A 7,721-nucleotide genomic window follows, 5' to 3' on the forward strand; every position below is an offset into this window, starting at 1 on the left:
ATGTGGTAAACAAATAAAATAATAAATGTTTCAAATTGAAAGGGATAGTTATTGGAAAAATAAGATGAAGGTAGTGATAAGTTTATATACAAATTGTCACTCATAAGATTCTGGAAACTTTGTTCTAATTGTCTCATATTCTTTTAACCTAATAGATAACAAATTTTACTAATGGATCAGAGACTATCTCATCTAAAACATTTTCTCAGTTTCAAATGTCATGAATCCAGATATTCTCTATCTTTCACCCCGGGCCAGATATATGGTTTTATTTATTTTTGCTTGCTTGTTCTTTATTTCTTTATTTATTTTTTGGTTTTTGGCCAGGGCTAGGTTTGAACCTGCCACCTCCGGCTTATGGGACCGGCACCCTACTTCTTGAGCCACAGGCACCACCCGAGCTTGCTTGTTCTTATTTTTGAAAAAGGGAATGGTACTCATTGCTAAATAACTTCATTGAAACAAATAAAAATGAAAACCTATCAAAACCTATGAGATACAGCAATAAGTCCCTATATCACAAAAGTAGAAAAGCATCAAATAAACAACCTAACAATGCATCAAAGAACTAGAAAAACAAGAGAAAACCAAATCCCAAATTAGGAGGAAAAATAAAATAATAAGGATCAGAGAAGAAAGAAATGAAATTGAAACAAAAAAAGGGATGATGATGAGGAGCCCTTGATTTCAGGGGTTCAAGACCAGCTTGAGCCTAAAGTGAAACCCTGTCTCTACTAAAAATTGAAAAATTGTCCAAGAGGTGTGGCAGATCCTCCCTCCTCAGCCTCCCAGAGTGTGAAGATCAAAGACGTGAGCCTCTTTTGTATTTTTTTGTTTGTTTCAATTTCATAGAAGCAAGATCTCACTATGTATCCCAGGCTGGTCTCAAATTTCCGGCTTCGAATAATCCTCCCATCTTGGCCTCCCAGAATGCTGAGATTACAAGGGTAAACCCCTGCACCTGACCTCATTAAATAAAGTTAGAAATACAAAGATAATTTTTGAGTAAAATTAAATTCAAATAAATTAAAATTAAATAATAAAATACAGTATTGAGGTTGAATTAGCTGAACATAAAAACTTGCCTTTCCTTTTGCCATATCCCAGGTTATGATGCTGAATAAAGCAATCATTCAGGGTCTATACTGTGAAAATTCTGTTAGTTAAAATTTTGGATTTTGACCATGTTTGCTAAGCATATCTGCTTTCTACCTCAAATAGTAGAAAGAAAAATACTCATTTTAAATTTTATTGAACTATATATTTCATTACATTTGACTAATGCTCTATTGAGAAATGTCAATAAACAGTTCAATGGATAACTACATTGTCCTAATTTCTTTTCTATGATGTCTAGCTGGTTTGTCAAGAGAACCATTGTATTTATTCTGACCTAGAATTCAATACACCAGAGGTATATATGTTTTCACTAATCTGAGAAAGTATACTTTAATCATATTTGTCTCTATTTCATGCTGAAGCTTAGATATAGACTGAAAATTTATGTAAATATGAGGGTAATGGTTTATACCAAAAAGAATAGTGACCCATTAATATGTTATGTTACAAATGAGGGGAAATATTACTATCAAAGCAAAACCTTCTATAAACTCATGGACAGTATAATTTTAATGCACAGTTAAAATAGCTTAAGAATATAAAACTTGGGGCGGCGCCTGTGGCTCAACGTGTAGGGCGCCGGTCCCATATGCCGGAGGTGGCGGGTTCAAGCCCAGCCCCGGCCAAAAAAAAAAAAGAATATAAAACTTGGCATTATAAATATGCATAGTTGAAATACTGATCTCACAGCTATTTTCAAATAATTAGAAATTACATCCCCCCACCCTTTGGATATCTGCAACACAGACATTTACTTGACTTTCAGTGGACAATTAAGGTTTACCTTTATTTATGCCTGGTACAAAATAAATATGTCTGATGTAAACAATAGGGATCTGTTATGAAAGAGTAGACAGGATATGAGTATAATCATGCAAGTAAGATCTATGTTAGAAATATTGTGCTCTGATTCTAGTTTTCCAGTAGTGAAACAGAACGGTCAGGGTGATGGATATGTTCCCAATTCCCCGATGAAATAACATCTCTCTGAACCAAAGATGAAATTTCCAGGAGACTTAGTCCATAAAAAGTCCTAAACTGAAAATCCCAAAATGAATTTGGCAATGAGGAATAGAACTTTAGGAAATAAAGAGCAAGAACCTATTGACTTATAACATTTTTAATTACAGATTTAAAAGTCGTGGCTAATCTTTCTTCATTAGCACTCCTGAGAGTATAGCAAAATACATTAAAAACTCCAGACAAGATTTGGGAGTGTCTAAGACATCTCATGGTAGACATGCAAGCATTTCCTGGCTCCCTTCTTGCTTCAGGGCAAAGAAGGTATCATTGTTTCCATTTGACAATTGAGAACATTGAAGTCGAGAAATGTTCAATAACTTGCACAAGCTATACCACACACAAAAAAAGTGAAATTAGTATTAGATTATTATGCTCCTACCTTCTAGTCAGAACTCTTTCCCAGGTACCATGTTGATAGAACTTCCTAAAACTTGTCTATTTTTGTCATTGGTCTGATATAGGGTATAGTGCATCAAGGTAACCATGCCATTTAATTCATGACACCTAATCTCTATTACTTTCTTTTATGTTTGTATACGTGACTGCATGTATATATTTCTTTTATTCAGTTCCCCTCTCTTCCCCAATACAACCATTGTGTTTAAGGTGCATCTTATTTTTTATTTTTTCAAATTAAAAAGATGCACCTTATTTTTATTTTAAAAAGGATACATTTCGGAACATATTCATCACCCTGACTGTTCTGTTTCACTACTGGCATCCTTTGAAAATGTGAATTATTTTCTGTTCATAAAATTTAGTTTATGTAAAATATATTTTAGTAGACTTTTCATTTTGCATCCTTTTCTCTCACTTATTTTTTGTAAGGGTCTTCCCATATTGCTAGGTATACATCTACTTTATGATATCTAACTTTATGGTGCATACATACTGAACCCCTTTAAGAATTAGGAAAAGCTAATTCCCAAACAATCATTTCCTTTATAGGCAACCCCTTGGCTAGATGTTCTTGTACAGACAAAAACTACACATCTGTTCACGTCTGCAATGAGGGCCGTGGTTGTATATCCAGAAAATTTTGCCTATTGCTTTGGGATGGATTCCTAGGTTATTTCCAACCCCCACAATTATAAATAGCATTGTAATGAATATCCTTGTATATGTGTTTATGGACCTGTGTGAAAATTTTCCTGGGATAAATGCCAGTTGTGACATTGCTATCTCAAATTGCTATATATTGTGTATACATATACTTATGTATATGTATGTGTGTGTGTATATATATATATATATATATATATACTTAATTTGACTATGTAGTAACAGGTGGCTGGAGAGATTGCTGCCACTGTCTACACTGCCACCAGCAGAGTACCAACCTCCTATGCGACTATATCCACGTGGTTGGTTCCTTTTATATTTCATTTATTATTTCCTTGTTTCCCTAGCTGTGGTGGAGGAAGTGACTCTGTCTCATTCATTTTAAATGGTTCAGATTATAATTCCTAGAAATTATTAAGCTAGTAGTGATTATATTTCAATCCTGGCAGGTAAAAGTCAATCAACATCCAAAGTTTCAAGATTTTATGTTAATCACATCTTGCTAGGTACAACTGGTACTTAGCTTATGCTTTTAGAGTTAAGCAATTTTCTCTAGCAAAACCAAATTAGACTTGTTTTGCTTTGCTTTGGTTTTTATCTCTGATTTGTTTCTTTGACTCATCCAATTAAATAGAATGATTTAATTTTACCTAGTATTTGCTTGTGTAACTAAGACATAGAATGAAAATGGGGAAAATAAATATGATGTTTCTAATCCTGTCGGACATGAATGTTGTAAATCGTGAAGATTTACTGTTATAGGAGTAATTTGGGAAGTTAATATAATAGAAATTGTGGGCTCTTCTAAGAGTGTTTGTCATCACTCTGAATTCAGAGATCTGATTTTTATGGTAAAGAGCTCCGAATAGAGAAACTCTTCCCATTGATCTGATAATGTTCAAGTATTTCTTGAGTAAGAGATATTCAAATGTGTTTCTTTTAAATGTGATTTTAAATGGTTTAATCTGTTTATATATTTTATTCTTTGCCCATTTACTCCCTTAATAAAATAAATGACAATTGTCTGACTTCAGCCATCTGCAAAAAAAATATGTACTCAGCCATATTATCATGAAGTGTGTAATAATTATGAGTGACACTGGTCCACCCACTGTGTCATTGAGATTGTCTTTTTTCCAAGCCTGCAAGATAGAATTTCATTCCAGTTGAAGCTTAAGATTCACATTTCTTTCGTTCTTCATAATAATGCTGGGTAAATAGCAGGAACTCAGCAAATACTCACCAACTGACTGATGAATGATTTTGTTTATAAATGAAATCTTCGGCCATTCTTTGACTCTATAGGGAAACTATATTTCCTCAGCTCTGTATGGATACCAGGTATTCACTGAATGCATTGTACATCTCAACTTGGCACTCATAGGTGCACACACTATTTTCTTTTATGCTATCTCTTACCTTGTTTTCCCCATTCACCTGTTTCTAATAGACAAAGGGTGATAGATTAGATGTATTCTACCCTGTTTCCCCAAAAATAAGACAGTGTCTTATTTTAAGGTGTGCTCCCAAAGATGTGCTATGTCTTATTTTCAGGGGACGTCTTATCTTTCCTGTAAGTAGGTCTTATTTTCGGAGGATGTCTTATTTTCGGGGAAATAGGGTATCATGTAGCAGGGTATTTTTTAGCTTTGATGCTTTGCCAAGCATGTGCATGCATGTGCGCAGACACATACACACACAGATACACTCAGACATACAAATCCTAAATGAAATAATGTCTCACATTCTCCTTTTTTAAGTACATATAATTAATTTTAGGAACTGTTGTGGGAAGGCAGTGGGGAGGACTGAGATAAAAAGCAAAATTGAGTGAAACAGCCATAAATAGTTTGTTTAAAGTGAGCATCTCTTCCCAAATTATTTTTTCAATGCTATTGACATAAACCTTCTTAAAAATCAATGGCATCCTTTTGGTGATGCTGGTGTTTACTTGGCCATCAGTGTCCTTAAATAGGTAACCATAAAATTTATTATTCAAACTGGGGCAAGTTTTTGGCTCTATTAATAATTTTGTCAGCAACATGGGTAAAACAAGACATATGCTGACACTGCCCAAATTTTCTGCCACTGTGATGACATGAGGGATCAACAAAATCTCTTATATTTGATGCAGAAACGTAAAACACCTGAGAAGTGGTCGAAGTGGTGGGGGAAAATGTACAGTTAGAAATTGTTAAGCCTGAGTTGGTCAACCCAGGACTAATATGATAGCCATAAGGCAGGGAGAGTGTAGAGATAGAATTTCTAATCACCTGAGACTTGATGTCAATAAACAAAAGTTAGGAATTTTAAAACAAATTTTAGAAGCAATGAATCATTGCAATAGTGGTGGGCATTGTTGTTACCATCCTGGTTTCCTTGATCTCTATATATTTACATGTCCTGGGCTCTGTGCTTGGTGCTTTGAGTCTCTGTGCTCTTCTCTTCCTGTAATCATGGACTTGTGGTCTCAGAAAATCCTCATACCCTTAAATACAACACTTAAATACTGATGCCCTCAAGTTTACATCTGTAGCCCAAACCCTCCTACTCATTTCTGGACTTGGATATGTAACTTCTTACTCAGCGTCTCTCACTAGACATCCATGATCATTTATACATTTCCAGACCTGAAATCTTGCTCTCTATGACTCTGACACCTGTGACTTCTTAATTGATAATAACTTCTTCCTGTGCTTGCTCAGGTCAAATGCTTTGGTGTCATCCTGACTTCTCTCTTTTCACACCCCGTCTCAGAAGGGTTACTTTAAGATACAGTTGACCCTTGAGCAATGGAGGTTTGGCGTGCCAACCCCCAGAACAGTCAAAAATTCAGATATAATTTTTGACTTCCCCAGAACTTGATTACTAATAGCCTACTGTTAACTGGAAAGCTTACTGATAACTGGAAGTAGTATTGATAGCAAAATATGTATTACTCTATTAACATATATTATATACTGTGATCTTACAATAAAGCAAGCAAGAGAAAAGAAAATGTTATTAAGAAAATCATGAGAAGAGTAGGGCGCCGGCCCCATATACCAGTGGTGGTGGATTCAAACCCAGCCCCGGCCAAAAACTGCAAAAAAAAGAAAAAAAAGAAAAGAAAATCATAAGGAGCTGGGCACATTTGCTCATGCCTATAATCTTTTTTTTTCTTTTTTTAATTAAATCATAGCTGTGTACATTGATATGATCATGGGGCATCATTCACTAGCTTCACAGACCGTTTACCAAGTTTCACTCATGCCTATAATCTTTTTTTTTTTTTTTTTCTATTATTTATTTTTTTATTTAATTTACAATACTCTACAGCAGGTACCAACTCCCCTGGGTATAAGAAAAGATTCCTGCCAACCCACTTTCTAAAACCCAGGGAGGGAATGTTACTGATCTGGGCACTAACAGGGGCACTGATTGCCCCTGCCAGTGAATCAAGACCAGCAGATTCTCTTCGAGGACTCTAGCACACCAGGACAAGAGTTGTGTCGAGATGTGACTCTAGTCTCGGCATCATGCCTATAATCTTAACACTTTAGGAGGCTGAGGTGAGTGGATTGCTTGAGCTCAGGAGTTCAAGACCAGCATGAAAAAGAGCAAGATCCCTGTCTCCAGTAAAAATAGAAAAAAATCACTGGACGTGGTGATGGGCACTTGTAGTTCCAGACTCCCAGTTGTGGGAAGCTGAGGCAAGAGTATCGCTTGAGCCCAGGTTTTTAAGGTTGTTGTGAGATAGGATGCCATGGTACTCTACCTGTGGAAACAGAGTGAAACTTTGTCTCAAAAAAAAAAAAATCATAAAGAAGAGGAAATATATTTACTAATCATTAAATTAAAGTGGATCACCATAAAGGTCTTTATCCTTGTTCTCATCATGTTATGTTGGCTGTGGAGTAGGGAGAAAAGGAAGGTTTGGTGTTGTCTGAGAGATTGCAAAGGCAGAAGAAAATCTGCATATAAGTGGACCTGTATGGTTCAAATCTGTGTTGCTTAAGGGTCAACAGGATATTTACAATTAGACAGCTTCTAATCTCCATTACTAATCTTCATAACTATTATGATCTCTTGTCTCAACTACTGCACTTGCCTCCCAAGTGGTCTGAAAATCAGCGCTTCCTACCTGTGCTTCAAATGGCCTAGTCTTTGTGAAGAAGCCAGAATGCTCCTTGTGAAGCAAAGACCAAAATCTGTTATTGATCCATACCCAATCTTGCAATTGCAAGATTCCCTTCTTGCAAAGGGAAGAAAAGCTATATATATAAAAAATTCTTTGGAGTCTCTCCTTCCAGATATGCCAGATTTACCTCCTTTATCTTATGTCTTTGCCTGGACATCTCCTTCTCAATAAGGCAAATTTAAAATTCAAGCAGCATTCCTCCCAGGGATTTTGATTCAGAAATAAAAATGTTTAAAAAAATGAGATCTTAGAAGATATTTGGCTATGGTTTGATATTCCATTGTTTTGAAAAAATATTAATATCAATATATGACAATTATATATTGGTAAATTTTCT

General features: G+C 35.4%; 1 non-coding gene across 1 annotated transcript; it reads right to left on the reverse strand.

The window, feature by feature from the left end:
* Nucleotides 1-6,588: 6,588 nt before the first annotated feature.
* Nucleotides 6,589-6,719, reverse strand: LOC128578823 (small nucleolar RNA SNORA3/SNORA45 family). The gene has a single exon (XR_008377928.1). It is a non-coding gene; the product is annotated as a small nucleolar RNA SNORA3/SNORA45 family (small nucleolar RNA).
* Between the last annotated feature and the right edge of the window lie 1,002 nt (nt 6,720-7,721).

Source organism: Nycticebus coucang, chromosome X (genome assembly GCF_027406575.1).
Source record: "Nycticebus coucang isolate mNycCou1 chromosome X, mNycCou1.pri, whole genome shotgun sequence".
Classification (NCBI taxonomy): domain Eukaryota; kingdom Metazoa; phylum Chordata; class Mammalia; order Primates; family Lorisidae; genus Nycticebus; species Nycticebus coucang.